This window comes from Scyliorhinus torazame, chromosome 23, assembly GCF_047496885.1.
Source record: "Scyliorhinus torazame isolate Kashiwa2021f chromosome 23, sScyTor2.1, whole genome shotgun sequence".
NCBI classification, from domain to species: Eukaryota; Metazoa; Chordata; class Chondrichthyes; order Carcharhiniformes; family Scyliorhinidae; genus Scyliorhinus; species Scyliorhinus torazame.
Window position 1 is genome coordinate 19,100,505 of NC_092729.1, and position 16,287 is coordinate 19,116,791.

The following is a 16,287-nucleotide window of genomic DNA, read 5'->3' on the forward strand; positions in this document are numbered from 1 at the left end:
GTTTTATCTTTATTTACAGTGGTCCCCGGGTGGTTTATCTTTATTTACAGTGGTCCCTGGGTGGTTTATCTTTATTTACAGTGGTCCCCGGGTGGTTTATCTTTATTTACAGTGGTCCCCGGGTGGTTTATCTTTATTTATGGTGGTCCCTGGGTGGTTTATTTTTATTTACAGTGGTCCCCGGGTGATTTATCTTTATTTACAGTGGTCCCGGGGTGGTGTGTCTGTATTTACAGTGGTCTCTGGGTGGTTTATCTTTATTTACAGTGGTCCCGGGTGGTTTATCTTTATTGACAGTGATCCCCGGGTGGTTTATCTTTATTTACAGTGGTCCCTGGGTGGTTTCTCTTTATTTACAGTGGTCCCTGGGAGGTTTCTCTTTATTTACAGTGGTCCCTGTGTGGTTTATCTTTATTTACAGTGGTCCCGGGTGATTTATCTTTATTTACAGTGGTTCCCGGGTGGTTTATCTTTATTTACAGTGGTCCCTGGGTGGTTTATCTTTATTTACAGTGGTCCCTGGGTAGTTTATCTTTATTTACAGTGGTCCCTGGGTGGTTTATCTTTATTTACAGTGGTCTCTGGGTGGTTTATCTTTATTTACAGTGGTCCCCGGGTGGTTTATCTTTATTTACAGTGGGCCCTGGGTGGTTTATCTTTATTTACAGTGGTCTCTGGGTGGTTTATCTTTATTTACAGTGGTCCCTGGGTGGTTTATCTTTATTTACAGTGGTCTCTGGGTGGTTTATCTTTATTTACAGTGGTCTCTGGGTGGTTTATCTTTATTTACAGTGGTCCCCGGGTGGTTTATCTTTATTTACAGTGGGCCCTGGGTGGTTTATCTTTATTTACAGTGGTCTCTGGGTGGTTTATCTTTATTTACAGTGGTCCCTGGGTGGTTTATCTTTATTTACAGTGGTCTCTGGGTGGTTTATCTTTATTTACAGTGGTCCCCGGGTGGTTTATCTTTATTTACAGTGGGCCCTGGGTGGTTTATCTTTATTTACAGTGGTCCATGGGTGGTTTATCTTTATTTACAGTGGTCCCTGGGTAGTTTATCTTTATTTACAGTGGTCCCCGGGTGGTTTATCTTTATTTACAGTGGTCTCTGGGTGGTTTATCTTTATTTACAGTGGTCCCCGGGTGGTTTATCTTTATTTACAGTGGTCCCCGGGTGGTATATCTTTATTTACAGTGGTCCCTGGGTGGTTTATCTTTATTAACAGTGGTCCCTGCGTGGTTTATCTTTATTTACAGTGGTCCCGGGTGGTTTATCTTTATTTACAGTGGTCCCCGGGTGGTTTATCTTTATTTACAGTGGTACCCTGGTGGTTTATCTTTATTTACAGTGGTTCCTGGGTGGTTTATCTTTATTTCCAGTGGTCCCTGGGTGGTAAATCTTTATTTACAGTGGTCCCTGTGTGGTTTATGTTTATTTACAGTGGTCCCTATGTGGTTTATCTTTATTTACAGTGGTCTCTGGGTGGTTTATCTTTATTTACAGTGGTCCCCGGGTGGTTTATCTTTATTTACAGTGGTCCCCGGCTGGTTTATCTTTGTTTACAGTGGTCCCCGGGTGTTTTATCTTTATTTACAGTGGTCCCCGGGTGGTTTATCTTTATTTACAGTGGTCCCTGGGTGGTTTATCTTTATTTACAGTGGTCCCCGGGTGGTTTATCTTTATTTACAGTGGTCCCCGGGTGGTTTATCTTTATTTATGGTGGTCCCTGGGTGGTTTATTTTTATTTACAGTGGTCCCCGGGTGATTTATCTTTATTTACAGTGGTCCCGGGGTGGTGTGTCTGTATTTACAGTGGTCTCTGGGTGGTTTATCTTTATTTACAGTGGTCCCGGGTGGTTTATCTTTATTTACAGTGATCCCCGGGTGGTTTATCTTTATTTACAGTGGTCCCTGGGTGGTTTCTCTTTATTTACAGTGGTCCCTGGGAGGTTTCTCTTTATTTACAGTGGTCCCTGTGTGGTTTATCTTTATTTACAGTGGTCCCGGGTGATTTATCTTTATTTACAGTGGTTCCCGGGTGGTTTATCTTTATTTACAGTGGTCCCCGGGTGGTTTATCTTTATTTACAGTGGTTCCTGGGTGGTTTATCTTTATTTACAGTGGTCCCCGGGTGGTTTATCTTTATTTACAGACGTCCCCGGGTGGTTTATCTTTATTTACAGTGGTCCCCGGGTGGTTTATCTTTATTTACAGTGGTCCCCGGGTGGTTTATCTTTATTTACAGTGGTCCCCTGGTGGTTTATCTTTATTTACAGTGGTCCCTGGGTGGTTTATCTTTATTTACAGTGGTCCCTGGATGATTTATCTTTATTTACAGTGGTCCCCGGGTGGTTTATCTTTATTTACAGTGGTCCCTGGATAGTTTAACTTTATTTACAGTGGTCCCCGGGTGGTTTATCTTTATTTACAGTGGTCCCAGGGTGGTTTATCTTTATTTACAGTGGTCCCTGGGTGGTTTATCTTTATTTACAGTGGTCCCTGGGTAGTTTAACTTTATTTACAGTGGTCCCCGGGTGGTTTATCTTTATTTGCGGTGGTCCCTGGGTGGTTTATCCCGATTTACAGTGGGCCCCGGGTGGTTTATCTTTATTTACAGTGGTCCCTGGGTGATTTATCTTTATTTACAGTGGTTCCCGGGTGGTTTATCTTTATTTACAGTGGTCGCCGGGTGGTTTATCTTTATATGCAGTGGTCCCTGGTTGGTTTATCTTTATTTACAGTGGTCCCCGTGTTGTTTATCTTTATTTACAGTGGTCTCTGGGTGGTTTATCTTTATTTACAGTGGTCCCTGGGTGGTTTATCTTTATTTACAGTGGTCTCTGGGTGGTTTATCTTTATTTACAGTGGTCCCTGGGTGGTTTATCTTTATTTACAGTGGTCCCCGTGTGGTTTATCTTTATTTACAGTGGTCCCCTGGTGGTTTATCTTTATTTACAGTGGTCCCTGGGTGGTTTATCTTTATTTACAGTGGTCCCTGGATGGTTTATCTTTAATTACAGTGGTCCCCGGGTGGTTTATCTTTATTTACAGTGGTCCCTGGATAGTTTAACTTTATTTACAGTGGTCCCCGGGTGGTTTATCTTTATTTACAGTGGTCCCAGGGTGGTTTATCTTTATTTACAGTGGTCCCTGGGTGGTTTATCTTTATTTACAGTGGTCCCTGGGTAGTTTAACTTTATTTACAGTGGTCCCCGGGTGGTTTATCTTTATTTGCGGTGGTCCCTGGGTGGTTTATCCCGATTTACAGTGGTCCCTGGGTGGTTTATCTTTATTTACAGTGGGCCCCGGGTGGTTTTTCTTTATTTACAGTGGTCCCTGGGTGATTTATCTTTATTTACAGTGGTTCCCGGGTGGTTTATCTTTATTTACAGTGGTCGCCGGGTGGTTTATCTTTATTTACAGTGGTCCCTGGGTGGTTTATCTTTATTTACAGTGGTCACTGGGAGGTTTATCTTTATTTACAGCGGTCCCTGGGTGGTTTATCTTTATTTACAGTGGTCCCTCGCTGGTTTATCTTTATTTACAGTGGTCCCTGGGTGGTTTATCTTTATTTACAGTGGTTCCCGGGTTGTTTATCTTTATTTACAGTGGTCCCCGGGTGGTTTATCTTTATTTACAGTGGTCCCTGGGTTGTTTATCTTTATTTACAGTGGACCCTGGGTGGTTTATCTTTATTTACAGTGGTCCCCGGGTGGTTTATCTGTATTTACAGTGGCCCCTGGGTGGTTTATCTTTATTTACAGTGGTCCGTGTGTGGTTTATCTTTATTTACAGTGGTCCCCGGGTGGTTTATCAGTATTTACAGTGGTCCCTGGGTGGTTTATCTTTATTTACAGTGGTCCCCGGGTGGTTTATCTGTATTTACAGTGGTCCCTGGGTGGTTTATCTTTATTTACAGTGGTCCCTGGGTGGTTTATCTATATTTACAGTGGTCCCTGGGTGGTGAATCTTTATTTACAGTGGTCCCTGGGTGGTAAATCTTTATTTACAGTGGTCCCCGGGTGGTTTATCTTTATTTACAGTGGTCCCCGGGTGGTTTATCTGTATTTACAGTGGTCCCTGGGTGGTTTATCTTTATTTACAGTGGTCCCTGGGTGGTTTATCTATATTTACAGTGGTCCCTGGGTGGTTTATCTTTATTTACAGTGGTCCCTGGGTGGTAAATCTTTATTTACAGTGGTCCCTGGGTGGTTTATGTTTATTTCCAGTGGTCCCTGGGTGGTTTATCTTTATTTACATGGTCCCCGGGTGGTTTATCTTTATTTACAGTGGTCCCCGGGTGGTTTATCTTTATATACAGTGGTGCCCGTGTCGTTTATCTTTATTTACAGTGGTCCCTGGGTGGTTTATCTTTATTTACAGTGGTCCCCGGGTGGTTTATCTTTATTTACAGTGGTCCCTGGGTGGTTTATCTTTATTTACAGTGGTCCCCGGGTGGTTTATCTTTATTTACAGTGGTCCATGGGTGGGTTATCTTTATTTACAGTGGTCCCTGGGTGGTTTATCTTCATTTACAGTGGTCTCTGGGTGGTTTATCTATATTTACAGTGGTCCCCGGGTGGTTTATCTTTATTTACAGTGGTCCCTGGGTGGTTTATCTTTATTTACAGTGGTCCCTGGGTGGTTTATCTTTATTTACAGTGGTCCCTGGGAGGTTTCTCTTTATTTACAGTGTTCCCTGTGTGGTTTATCTTTATTTACAGTGTTCCCTGTGTGGTTTATCTTTATTTACAGTGGTCCCTGGGTGGCTTACCTTTATGTACAGTGGTCCCCGGGTGGTTTATCTTTATTTACAGTGGTTCCTGGGTGGTTTATCTTGATTTACAGTGGTCCCCGGGTGGTTTATCTTTATTTACAGAGGTCCCCGGGTGGTTTATCTTTATTTACAGTGGTCCCCGGTGGTTTATCTTTATTTACAGTGGTCCCCGGGTGGTTTATCTTTATTTACAGTGGTACCCTGGTGGTTTATCTTTATTTACAGTGGTTCCTGGGTGGTTTATCTTTATTTACAGTGGTCCCTGGGTGGTAAATCTTTATTTACAGTGGTCCCTGTGTGGTTTATGTTTATTTACAGTGGTCCCTGGGTGGTTTATCTTTATTTACAGTGGTCTCTGGGTGGTTTATCTTTATTTACAGTGGTCACTGGGTGGTTTCTCTTCATTTACAGTGGTCCCCGGCTGGTTTATCTTTATTTACAGTGGTCCCCGGGTGTTTTATCTTTATTTACAGTGGTCCCCGGGTGGTTTATCTTTATTTACAGTGGTCCCTGGGTGGTTTATCTTTATTTACAGTGGTCCCCGGGTGGTTTATCTTTATTTACAGTGGTCCCCGGGTGGTTTATCTTTATTTATGGTGGTCCCTGGGTGGTTTATTTTTATTTACAGTGGTCCCCGGGTGATTTATCTTTATTTACAGTGGTCCCGGGGTGGTGTGTCTGTATTTACAGTGGTCTCTGGGTGGTTTATCTTTATTTACAGTGGTCCCGGGTGGTTTATCTTTATTTACAGTGATCCCCGGGTGGTTTATCTTTATTTACAGTGGTCCCTGGGTGGTTTATCTTTATTTACAGTGGTCCCTGGGTGGTTTATCTTTATTTACAGTGGTCCCTGGGTGGTTTATCTTTATTTACAGTGGTCCCTGGGTGGTTTATCTTTATTTACAGTGGTCCCCGGGTGGTTTATCTTTATTTACAGTGGTCCCTGTGTGGTTTATCTTTATTTACAGTGGTCCCCGGGTAGTTTACCTTGATTTCCAGTGGTCCCTGGGTGGTTTATCTTTATTTACAGTGGTCCCTGGGTGGTTTCTCTTTATTTACAGTGGTCCCTGGGTAGTTTAACTTTATTTACAGTGGTCCCCGGGTGGTTTATCTTTATTTGCGGTGGTCCCTGGGTGATTTATCTTTATTTACAGTGGGCCCCGGGTGGTTTATCTTTATTTACAGCGGTCCTGGGTGATTTATCTTTATTTACAGTGGGCCCTGGGTGGTTTATCTTTATTTACAGTGGTTCCTGGGTGGTTTATCTTTATTTGCAGTGGTCCCTGGGTGGTTTATCTTTATTTACAGTGGTCGCCGGGTGGTTTATCTTTATATGCAGTGGTCCCTGGTTGGTTTATCTTTATTTACAGTGGTCCCCGTGTTGTTTATCTTTATTTACAGTGGTCTCTGGGTGGTTTATCTTTATTTACAGTGGTCCCTGGGTGGTTTATCTTTATTTACAGTGGTCTCTGGGAGGTTTATCTTTATTTACAGTGGTCTCTGGGTGGTTTATCTTTATTTACAGTGGTCCCTGGGTGGTTTATTTTTATTTACAGTGGTCCCTGGGTGGTTTATCTTTATTTACAGTGGTCCCCGGGTGGTTTATCTTTATTTACAGTGGTTCCCGGGTGGTTTATCTTTATTTACAGTGGTCTCTGGGTGGTTTATCTTTATTTACAGTGGTCCCTGGGTGGTTTATCTTTATTTACAGTGGTCCCTCGCTGGTTTATCTTTATTTACAGTGGTCCCTGGGTGGTTTATCTTTATTTACAGTGGTCCCTGGGTTGTTTATCTTTATTTGCAGTGGTCCCTGGGTGGTTTATCTTTATTTACAGTGGTCTCTGGGTGGTTTATCTTTATTTACAGTGGTCCCTGGGTGGTTTATCTTTATTTGCAGTGGTCCCTGGGTGGTTTATCTTTATTTACAGTGGTCTCTGGGTGGTTTATCTTTATTTACAGTGGTCCCTGGGAAGTATATCATTATACTGTATCATTTAGTGGGCAGCACGGTATATTATTATATCATTCAGCACCACTATATCATTTAGTGTGCAGCACGGTAGCATAGTGGATAGCACAATAGTTTTACAGCTCCAGGGTCCCATGTTCGATTCCCGGCTTGGGTCACTGTCTGTGCGGAGTCTGCACATCCTCCCCGTGTGTGCGTGGGTTTCCTCCGGGTGCTCCGGTTTCCTCCCACAGTCCAAAGATGTGCAGTTTAGGTGAATTGGCCATCAGAAATTGCCTTAGTGTCCAAAATTGCCCTTAGTGTTGGGTGGGGTTACTCGCTTATGGGGATAGGGTGGAGATGTGGACTTGGATAGGGTGCTCTTTTGAAGAGCCGGGCAGACTCGATGGGCCGAATGGCCTCCTTCTGCACTGTAAATTCTATGATCTATGATTTACTGTGGTCCCTGGGTAGAGTATCATGATTTCCAGTGTTCACTCGGTGGTATATCATTATTTACAGTGGTCCCGCGGCAGTATATCTTTATTTACAGTGGTACCTAGATACTATGTCATTATTTACAGTGGTCCCTGCGTAGAATGTCATTATCTACAGTTGTCCCTGGATAGCATATCTTAATTTGCCGTGGTCCATGCGTAGTATATAATTATTTACAGTGCTCCATGGGTAGTATATCATTCTTTACACTGGTCCCTGGGTAGTATTTCATTATTTACAGTGGTCCCTGGCAGTATATCATTCTTTACAGTGGTCCCTGGGTAGTACATCATTACTTACTGTGACCCCTGTGTAGTACATCATTATTTACAGTGGTCCCTGGGCAGTATATCTTTATCTACAGCGGTCACTGGGTAGAATATCAGTATTTACAGTGACCCCTGTGTAATACATCATTATTTACACTGGCCCCTGGGTAGAATATCATTATTTACAGTTGTCCCTCAGTATTATATCACTATTTACAGTTGTCCCTGTGTAGAATATCTTTATTTACAGTGGTCCCTGGGTAGTACATCATTATTTACTGTGGTCCCTGGGTAGTATGCCATTATTTACAGTGGCTGTGTGCAGTATATCATTATTTACAGCGGTCCCTGGGTAGTACATCATTATTTACTGTGGTCCCTGGATAGTATGCCATTATTTACAGTGGCCGTGTGCAGTATATCATTATCTGCAGTGGTCCCTGGGTAGTATATCATTATTTACAATGATCACTGGATAGTATATCATTATATGCAGTGGTCCCTGGGTAGTATATCATTATTTACAGTGGTCCTTGTATAGAAAGTCTTTAATTACAGTGGTTCCTGGGCGTGATACCTTTATTTACAGTGGCCACTGTGTAGTATATCATTATTTACAATAGTCCCTGGGTGGTATAATTTTATTTACAGTGGTCCCTGGGTGGTATTTCTTTATTTACAGTGGTCACTGGCTGGTATATCATTATTGACAGTGGTCCCTGTGCAGTATATCTTATTTACAGTGGTTCCTGGGTAGGTTATTATTATTTACAATGGTCCCTGGGTGGTTTATCTTTATTTACAGTGGTCCCTGGGTGGTGTACCTTTATTTACAGTGGTCACTGGCTGGTATATCATTATTGACAGTGGTCCCTGTGCAGTATATCTTATTTACAATGGTCCCTGGGTGGCATTTCTTTATTTACAGTGGTCCCTGGGTTATTTATAAATATTAACAGAGGCCCCGGCATACAATATCATTATTTACAGTGGTCCCTGGGTAGAATATCATTATTTACTGTGGTCCCTGTTTAGAATATCTGTATTTACAGATGATGTGGAGATGCCGGCGTTGAACTGGGGTGAGCGCAGAAAGAAGTCTTACAACACAAGGTTAAAGTCCAACAGGTTTGTTTCGATGTCACGAGCTTTCGAAGCGCTGCTCTTTCCTCAGGTGAATGAAGAGGTATGCTCCAGAAACAGATATATAGACAGATTCAAAGCTGCCAGCCAATGCTTGGAATGCGAGCATTAGCAGGTGATTAAATCTTTACAGATCCAGAGATGAGGTAACCCCAGGTTAAAGAGGTGTGAATTGTACCAAGCCAGGACAGTTGGTAGGATTTCGCAGGCCAGATGGTGGGGGATGAATGTAATGCGACATGAATCCCAGGTCCCGGTTGAGGCCGCACTCATGTGTGCGGAACTTGGCTATAAGCTTCTGCTCGGTGATTCTGTGTTGTTGCGCGTTCTGAAGGCCGCCTTGGAGAACGCTTACCCGGAGATCAGAGGCTGAATGCCCTTGACTGCTGAAGTGTTCCCCGACTGGAAGGGAACATTCCTGCCTGGTGATTGTCGCGCGATGTCCATTCATTCGTTGTTGCAGCGTCTGCATGGTCTCGCCAATGTACCACACTCCCGCAGCAGCCGCAGCCCCGCTCCCGCTCCCCCAGCAGCCGCGGCCCCCCTCACCCTCACCCCCTCACCCCCTCCCCAAGCAGCCGCAGTCACCCTCCCCCTCCCCCAGCAGCCGCGCCCCCCCCTCAACCCTCACCCCCTCCCCCAGCAGCCCCGCTGCCCCTCCCCCAGCAGCCGCGGCCCCCCTCACCCTCACCCCCTCACCCCCTCCCCAAGCAGCCGCGGTCACCCTCCCCCTCCCCCAGCAGCCGCGCCCCCCCCTCCCCACTCCCCCAGCAGCCGCAGTCCCCCTCCACCTCCCCAGCAACTGTGGTCCCCCTCCCCAGCAGCCGCGATCCCTCCCCATTCCCCAGCAGCCGCGATCCCCCTCCCCCAGCAGCCGCCGTCCCCCCCTACCCCAGCAGCCACGATCACTCCCCCAGCAGCCGCGGTCGCCCTCCCCTCCCCCAGCAGCCACGATCCCTCCACACTCCTCCAGCAGCCGCTGTCCCCCTCCCCCCCAGCAGCCGCGTTCCCCCTCCCCTTCCCCAGCAGCCACGATCCCTCCCCCTTCCCCCAGCAGCCGCGGTCCCCCCCCCAGCAGCCACGGTCCCCCTCCCCCAGCAGCCGCGGTCCCCCTCCCCCAGCAGCCGCGGTACCCCTCCCCCAGCAGCCACGGTCCCCCTCACACCCCCAGCAGACGCGGTCCCCCTACCCCTCCCCCAGCAGCCACGGTCTCCCTCCCCCTCCCCCAGCAGCCGCGGTCCCCCTCCCCATCAGCCGCCGTCCCCCCCTCCCCCAGCAGCCGCGGTCGCCCTCGCCTCCCCCAGCAGCCACGATCCCTCCACCCTCCCCCAGCAGCCGCTGTCCCCCCCCCCCCAGCAGCCGCGTTCCCCCTCCCCTCCCCCAGCAGCCGCGGTTCCCCCTTCCCTCCCCCAGCAGCCGCGATCCCTCCCCTCTCCCCAGCAGCCGCGATCCCTCCCCCCTCCCCCAGCAGCCGCGGTCCCCCTCCTAACCCCCAGCAGCCGCGGTCCCCCTCCCCTCCCCCAGCAGCCGCGGTCCCCCTCCCCTCCCCCAGCAGCGCAGTCCCCCTCCCCCCTCCCCCAGCAGCCGCGGTCCCCCTCACCCAGCACCCGCAGTCCCCCTCCCTCTCCTCCAGCAACCGCGGTCCCCCTCCCCAGCAGACGCGGTCCCCCTCCCCCTCTCCCCCAGCAGCCATGGTCCCCTCTTTCTCCCCCAGCAGCCACGGTGCCCTCTTCCTCCCCCAGCAGCCACGGTCCCCCTCCCCCTCCCCCAGCAGCCGCGGTCCCCCTCCCCCTCCCCCAGCAGCCGCGGTCCCCCTCCCCTACCCCAGCAGCCGCGGTCCCCCTCCCGCAGCAGCCGCGGTCGCCCTCCCCTCCCCCAGCAGCCACGATCCCTCCACCCTCCCCCAGCAGCCGCTGTCCCCCTCCCCAGCAGCCGCTGTCCCCCTCCCCCCCAGCAGCCGCGTTCCCCCTCCCCTTCCCCAGCAGCCGCGATCCCTCCCCCTCCCCCAGCAGCCACGATCCCTCCACCCTCCCCCAGCAGCCGCTGTCCCCCTCCCCCCCAGCAGCCGCGTTCCCCCTCCCCAGCAGCCGCGGTCGCCCTCCCCTCCCCAGCAGCCGCGATCCCTCCACCCTCCCCCAGCAGCCGCTGTCCCCCTCCCCCCCAGCAGCCGCGTTCACCCTCCCCAGCAGCCGCGGTCGCCCTCCCCTCCCCCAGCAGCCACGATCCCTCCTCCCGCCCCCAGCAGCCGCGGTTTCCCCTCCCCTCCCCCAGCAGCCGCGATCCCTCCCCCTCCCCCAGCAGCCGCGATCCCTCCCCCTCCCCCAGCAGCCGCGGTCCCCCTCCTTACCCCCAGCAGCCGCGGTCCCCCTCCCCTCCCCCAGCAGCCGCGGTCCCCCTCCTCTCCCCCAGCAGCGCAGTCCCATTCCCCCTCCCCCTGCAGACGCGGTCCCCCTCACCCAGCGCCCGTAGTCCCCCTCCCTCTCCCCCAGCAACAGCGTCCCCCTCCCCAGCAGCCGCGGTCCCCCTCCCCCTCTCCCCCAGCAGCCACGGTCCCCTCTTCCTCCCCCAGCAGCCGCGGTCCCCCTCCCCCAGCAGCCGCGGTCCCCCTCCCCAGCAGCCGCGGTCCCCCTCCCCCAGCAGCCGCGGTCCCCCTCCCCCAGCAGCCGCGGTCCCCCTCCCCCAGCAGCCGCGGTCCCCCTCCCCCAGCAGCATTGTCTCGGGTCGGACAGTTTGATGGTGCTGTTTATTTGATGTCTATATAATGTTTATTTGGATCTGTTTTCCCTGAGATTGCCTGTCCTGCCCGCTCTTCCCGCGGGCAGGGTGAGGCAGCGCCCGCCGCTGGCATCGGCCTGGAGCTGGGACACAACAAAGCAAAACAGACCAGAAGTAACTGATGGACAAAACAAAATGTGGGGAGTGCCCCAAACCGCGGGTGGAGCACAGCCCCAACAGAACAGGAAAAGAGACCAAACCTCACCCAATACCCGCCCAATGAAAGTGTGAGAATGGGGGTCAGTCCGGCAGCCTACCCCCTGCGGGGCCCAGCCAGCCCGGAAAGCTTCGAGTGTGCCCGTGGGCAGCGCCTGCCCCCGCTCCAGGGACCCCCGGCCGCCACCCAGCCCTTCCCACGGCACCCACAGCCCTCCGCCACCCAGCCCTTCCCACGGCACCCACAGCCCGGCCCTCCGCCACCCAGCCCTGCCCACGGCACCCACAGCCCTCCGCCACCCAGCCCTTCCCCCGGCACCCACAGCCCTCCGCCACCCAGCCCTTCCCACGGCACCCACAGCCCGGCCCTCCGCCACCCAGTCCTGCCCACGGCACCCACAGCCCGGCCCTCCGCCACCCAGCCCTGCCCACGGCACCCACCGCCCTCCGCTCCGCCACCCAGCCCTTCGCACGGCACCCACAGCCCTCCGCCACCCAGCCCTTCCCACGGCACCCACAGCCCTCCGCCACCCAGCCCTTCGCACGGCACCCACAGCCCGGCCCTCCGCCACCCAGCCCTTCCCAAGGCACCCACAGCCCGGCCCTCCGCCACCCAGCCCTTCCCACGGCACCCACAGCCCGGCCCTCCGCCACCCAGCCCTGCCCACGGCACCCACAGCCCAGGCCCTCCGCCACCCAGCCCTTCCCACGGCACCCACAGCCCTCCGCACCCAGCCCTTCGCACGGCACCCACAGCCCGGCCCTCCGCCACCCAGCCCTTCCCAAGGCACCCACAGCCCGGCCCTCCGCCACCCAGCCCTTCCCACGGCACCCACAGCCCGGCCCTCCGCCACCCAGCCCTGCCCACGGCACCCACAGCCCAGGCCCTCCGCCACCCAGCCCTTCCCACGGCACCCACAGCCCTCCGCCACCCAGCCCCTCCCACGGCACCCACAGCCCTCCGCACCCAGCCCTGCCCACGGCACCCACAGCCCTCCGCCACCCAGCCCTTCCCACGGCACCCACAGCCCTCCGCACCCAGCCCTTCCCACGGCACCCACAGCCCTCCACCACCCAGCCCTTCCCATGGCACCCACAGCCCAGCCCTCCGCCACCCAGCCCTTCCCACGGCACCCACAGCCCTCCGCCACCCAGCCCTTCCCACGGCACCCACAGCCAGGCCCTCCCCCACCCAGCCCTTCCCACGGCAACCACAGCCCTCCGCCACCCAGCCCTGCCCACGGCACCCACAGCCAGGCCCTCCCCCACCCAGCCCTTCCCACGGCACCCACAGCCCTCCGCCACCCAGCCCTGCCCACGGCACCCACAGCCCTCCGCCACTCAGCCCTTCCCACGGCACCCACAGCCCTCCGCCACCCAGCCCTTCCCACGGCACCCACAGCCCTCCGCCACCCAGCCCTGCCCACGGCACCCACAGCCCTCCGCCACCCAGCCCTGCCCACGGCACCCACCGCCCTCCCCCACCCAGCCCTTCCCACGGCACCCACAGCCAGGCCCTCCCCCACCCAGCCCTTCCCACGGCACCCACAGCCCTCCGCCACCCAGCCCTGCCCACGGCACCCACAGCCCTCCGCCACCCAGCCCTGCCCACGGCACCCACAGCCCTCCGCCACCCAGCCCTTCCCACGGCACCCACAGCCCGGCCCTCCGCCACCCAGCCCTGCCCACGGCACCCACCGCCCTCCCCCACCCAGCCCTTCCCACGGCACCCACAGCCAGGCCCTCCCCCACCCAGCCCTTCCCACGGCACCCACAGCCCTCCGCCACCCAGCCCTTCCCACGGCACCCACAGCCCTCCGCCACCCAGCCCTTCCCACGGCACCCACAGCCCAGCCCTCCGCCACCCAGCCCTGCCCACGGCACCCACAGCCCTCCGCCACCCAGCCCTTCCCACGGCACCCACAGCCCGGCCCTCCGCCACCCAGCCCTTCCCACGGCACCCACAGCCCTCCCCCACCCAGCCCTGCCCACGGCACCCACAGCCCTCCGCCACCCAGCCCTTCCCACGGCACCCACAGCCCGGCCCTCCGCCACCCAGCCCTTCCCATGGCACCCACAGCCCAGCCCTCCGCCACCCAGCCCTTCCCACGGCACCCACAGCCCTCCGCCACCCAGCCCTTCCCACGGCACCCACAGCCCGGCCTTCCCCACCCAGCCCTTCCCACGGCACCCACAGCCCAGCCCTCCGCCACCCAGCCCTTCCCACGGCACCCACAGCCCTCCGCCACCCAGCCCTTCCCACGGCACCCACAGCCCTCCGCCACCCAGCCCTTCCCCCGGCACCCACAGCCAGGCCCTCCGCCACCCAGTCCTGCCCACGGCACCCACAGCCCTCCGCCACCCAGCCCTTCGCACGGCACCCACAGCCCGGCCCTCCGCCACCCAGCCCTTCCCACGGCACCCACAGCCCGGCCCTCCGCCACCCAGCCCTTCCCACGGCACCCACAGCCCGGCCCCACCCAGCCCTTCCCACGGCGCCCACAGCCCGGCCCTCCGCCACCCAGCCCTTCCCACGGCACCCACAGCCCTCCGCCACCCAGCCCTTCGCACGGCACCCACAGCCCGGCCCTCCGCCACCCAGCCCTTCCCACGACACCCACAGCCCGGCCCTCCGCCACCCAGCCCTTCCCACGGCACCCACAGCCCTCCGCCACCCTGCCCTTCCCACGGCACCCACCGCCCTCCGCCACCCAGCCCTTCCCACGGCACCCACAGCCCGGCCCTCCGCACCCAGTCCTGCCCACGGCACCCACAGCCCTCCGCCACCCAGCCCTTCCCACGGCACCCACAGCCCGGCCCTCCGCCACCCAGCCCTTCCCATAGCACCCACAGCCCTCCCCACCCAGCCCTGCCCACGGCACCCACAGCCCAGCCCTCCGCCACCCAGCCCTTCCCACGGCACCCACAGCCCTCCGCCACCCAGCCCTTCCCACGACACCCACAGCCCTCCCCCCCCAGCCCTTCCCACGGCACCCACAGCCCGGCCCTCCGCCACCCAACCCTTCCCACGGCACCCACAGCCCTGCGCCACCCAGCCCTTCCCACTGCACCCACAGCCCGGCCCTCCGCCACCCAGCCCTTCCCATGGCACCCACAGCCCAGCCCTCCGCCACCCAGCCCTGCCCACGGCACCCACAGCCCTCCGCCACCCAGCCCTTCTCACGGCACCCACAGCCCTCCGCCACCCAGCCCTTCCCACGGCACCCACAGCCCTCCGCCACCCAGCCCTTCCCACGGCACCCACAGCCCTCCGCCACCCAGCCCTTCCCACGGCACCCACAGCCCTCCGCCACCCAGCCCTTCCCACGGCACCCACAGCCCGGCCCTCCGCCACCCAGCCCTTCCCACGGCACCCACAGCCCTCCGCCACCCAGCCCTTCCCACGGCACCCACAGCCCTCCGCCACCCAGCCCTTCCCACGGCACCCACAGCCCTCCCCCACCCAGCCCTTCCCACGGCACCCACAGCCCTCCGCCACCCAGCCCTTCCCACGGCACCCACAGCCCTCCGCCACCCAGCCCTGCCCACGGCACCCACAGCCCCCCGCCACCCAGCCCTGCCCACGGCACCCACCGCCCTCCGCTCCGCCAGCCACCCGAATGGAGATTGGCGGAGGTGCGGATTCCTGAGCAGCGCCTCCCTTACGACAGCCGCCACTCCTGACGGGGGAGAGCTGCGGCGCCTGGAGACCGTGTTCCAGACTTTGAGGAGGTCCTGGTACAAGACGGGCAGCGCCAACAGAGAGTTCCGAAGACCCTGCTGGTCCACAGACAGGAGCTGCACGTCGTAGTTCAGGCCGAGCCCCTGGGGGGAGAAATCCGTCGCCAGGGCCCCACCGTGGAGGAGGCTCAGCGTACAGGTAACGCTGCAGAGTCTGAGGGTGGAAAGTGGCAGTCTGGGTGCGGAGGCACACCAGCGCCTGACCGCCCTCCGCCATCGGGAGACTCCAGACCTCCGCAGCGACCCCGTGCAGTCGATTGTCCCGGAGGAACCGAAGCCGGGCTCTCTGGATGGTGGGACAAAGCCAGGGAGGGGAGTCAGTGAGCAGCCGGGACCACAGCATGGAGGCGATCAGCTGGTTTATGACGAGAACTCGGCCCCTGTGGGACAGCACTCGGAGCCGTCCTGTCCAGCGTCCCAGGCCAGCGGTGACCTTGGTCTCCAGCTCCTGCCCGTTCGCCGGCCAGGCTCCCTCTGCCGGGCAAAGATGGACTCCCAGGTCGAGGCTGTTGGTCCGACTCCAGCTGAAGGGCCCGAGCTCCTCCGGGAGGGGGTCCACCTGCCACGGACCGACCAGGAGTCCGGAACATTTGGCCCAGTTGATCCGTGGGGAGGACGCGGCGGAGTAGACAGCTTGGCTCTCTCGCATCCTCCGGGGGTCCCCGGGGTCAGTGACCATGAGGAACACGGCATCAGCGTCCGCCGAGAGGACCACCCCCCCGTCCGGCTCGCGCAGAACCAGCCCCGTGAACCCCCTCCGCAGGAGGCACAGGAAAGGCCCCACGCAGAGGGAATCATGTTGGCCGGACAGGGGGCAGCCCTGACGCACTCCTCTCCCAAAGCGAAGGGGCGCCGTCAGGGACCCGTTAACCTTAACCAGACTCTCCGAGGCGGCGGACAGTAACCGGATCCGGGAGACAAAATACCACCCGAACCCGACAGCTCGCAGAGTCCCGAGCAAATCCCCGGGCCCCACCCT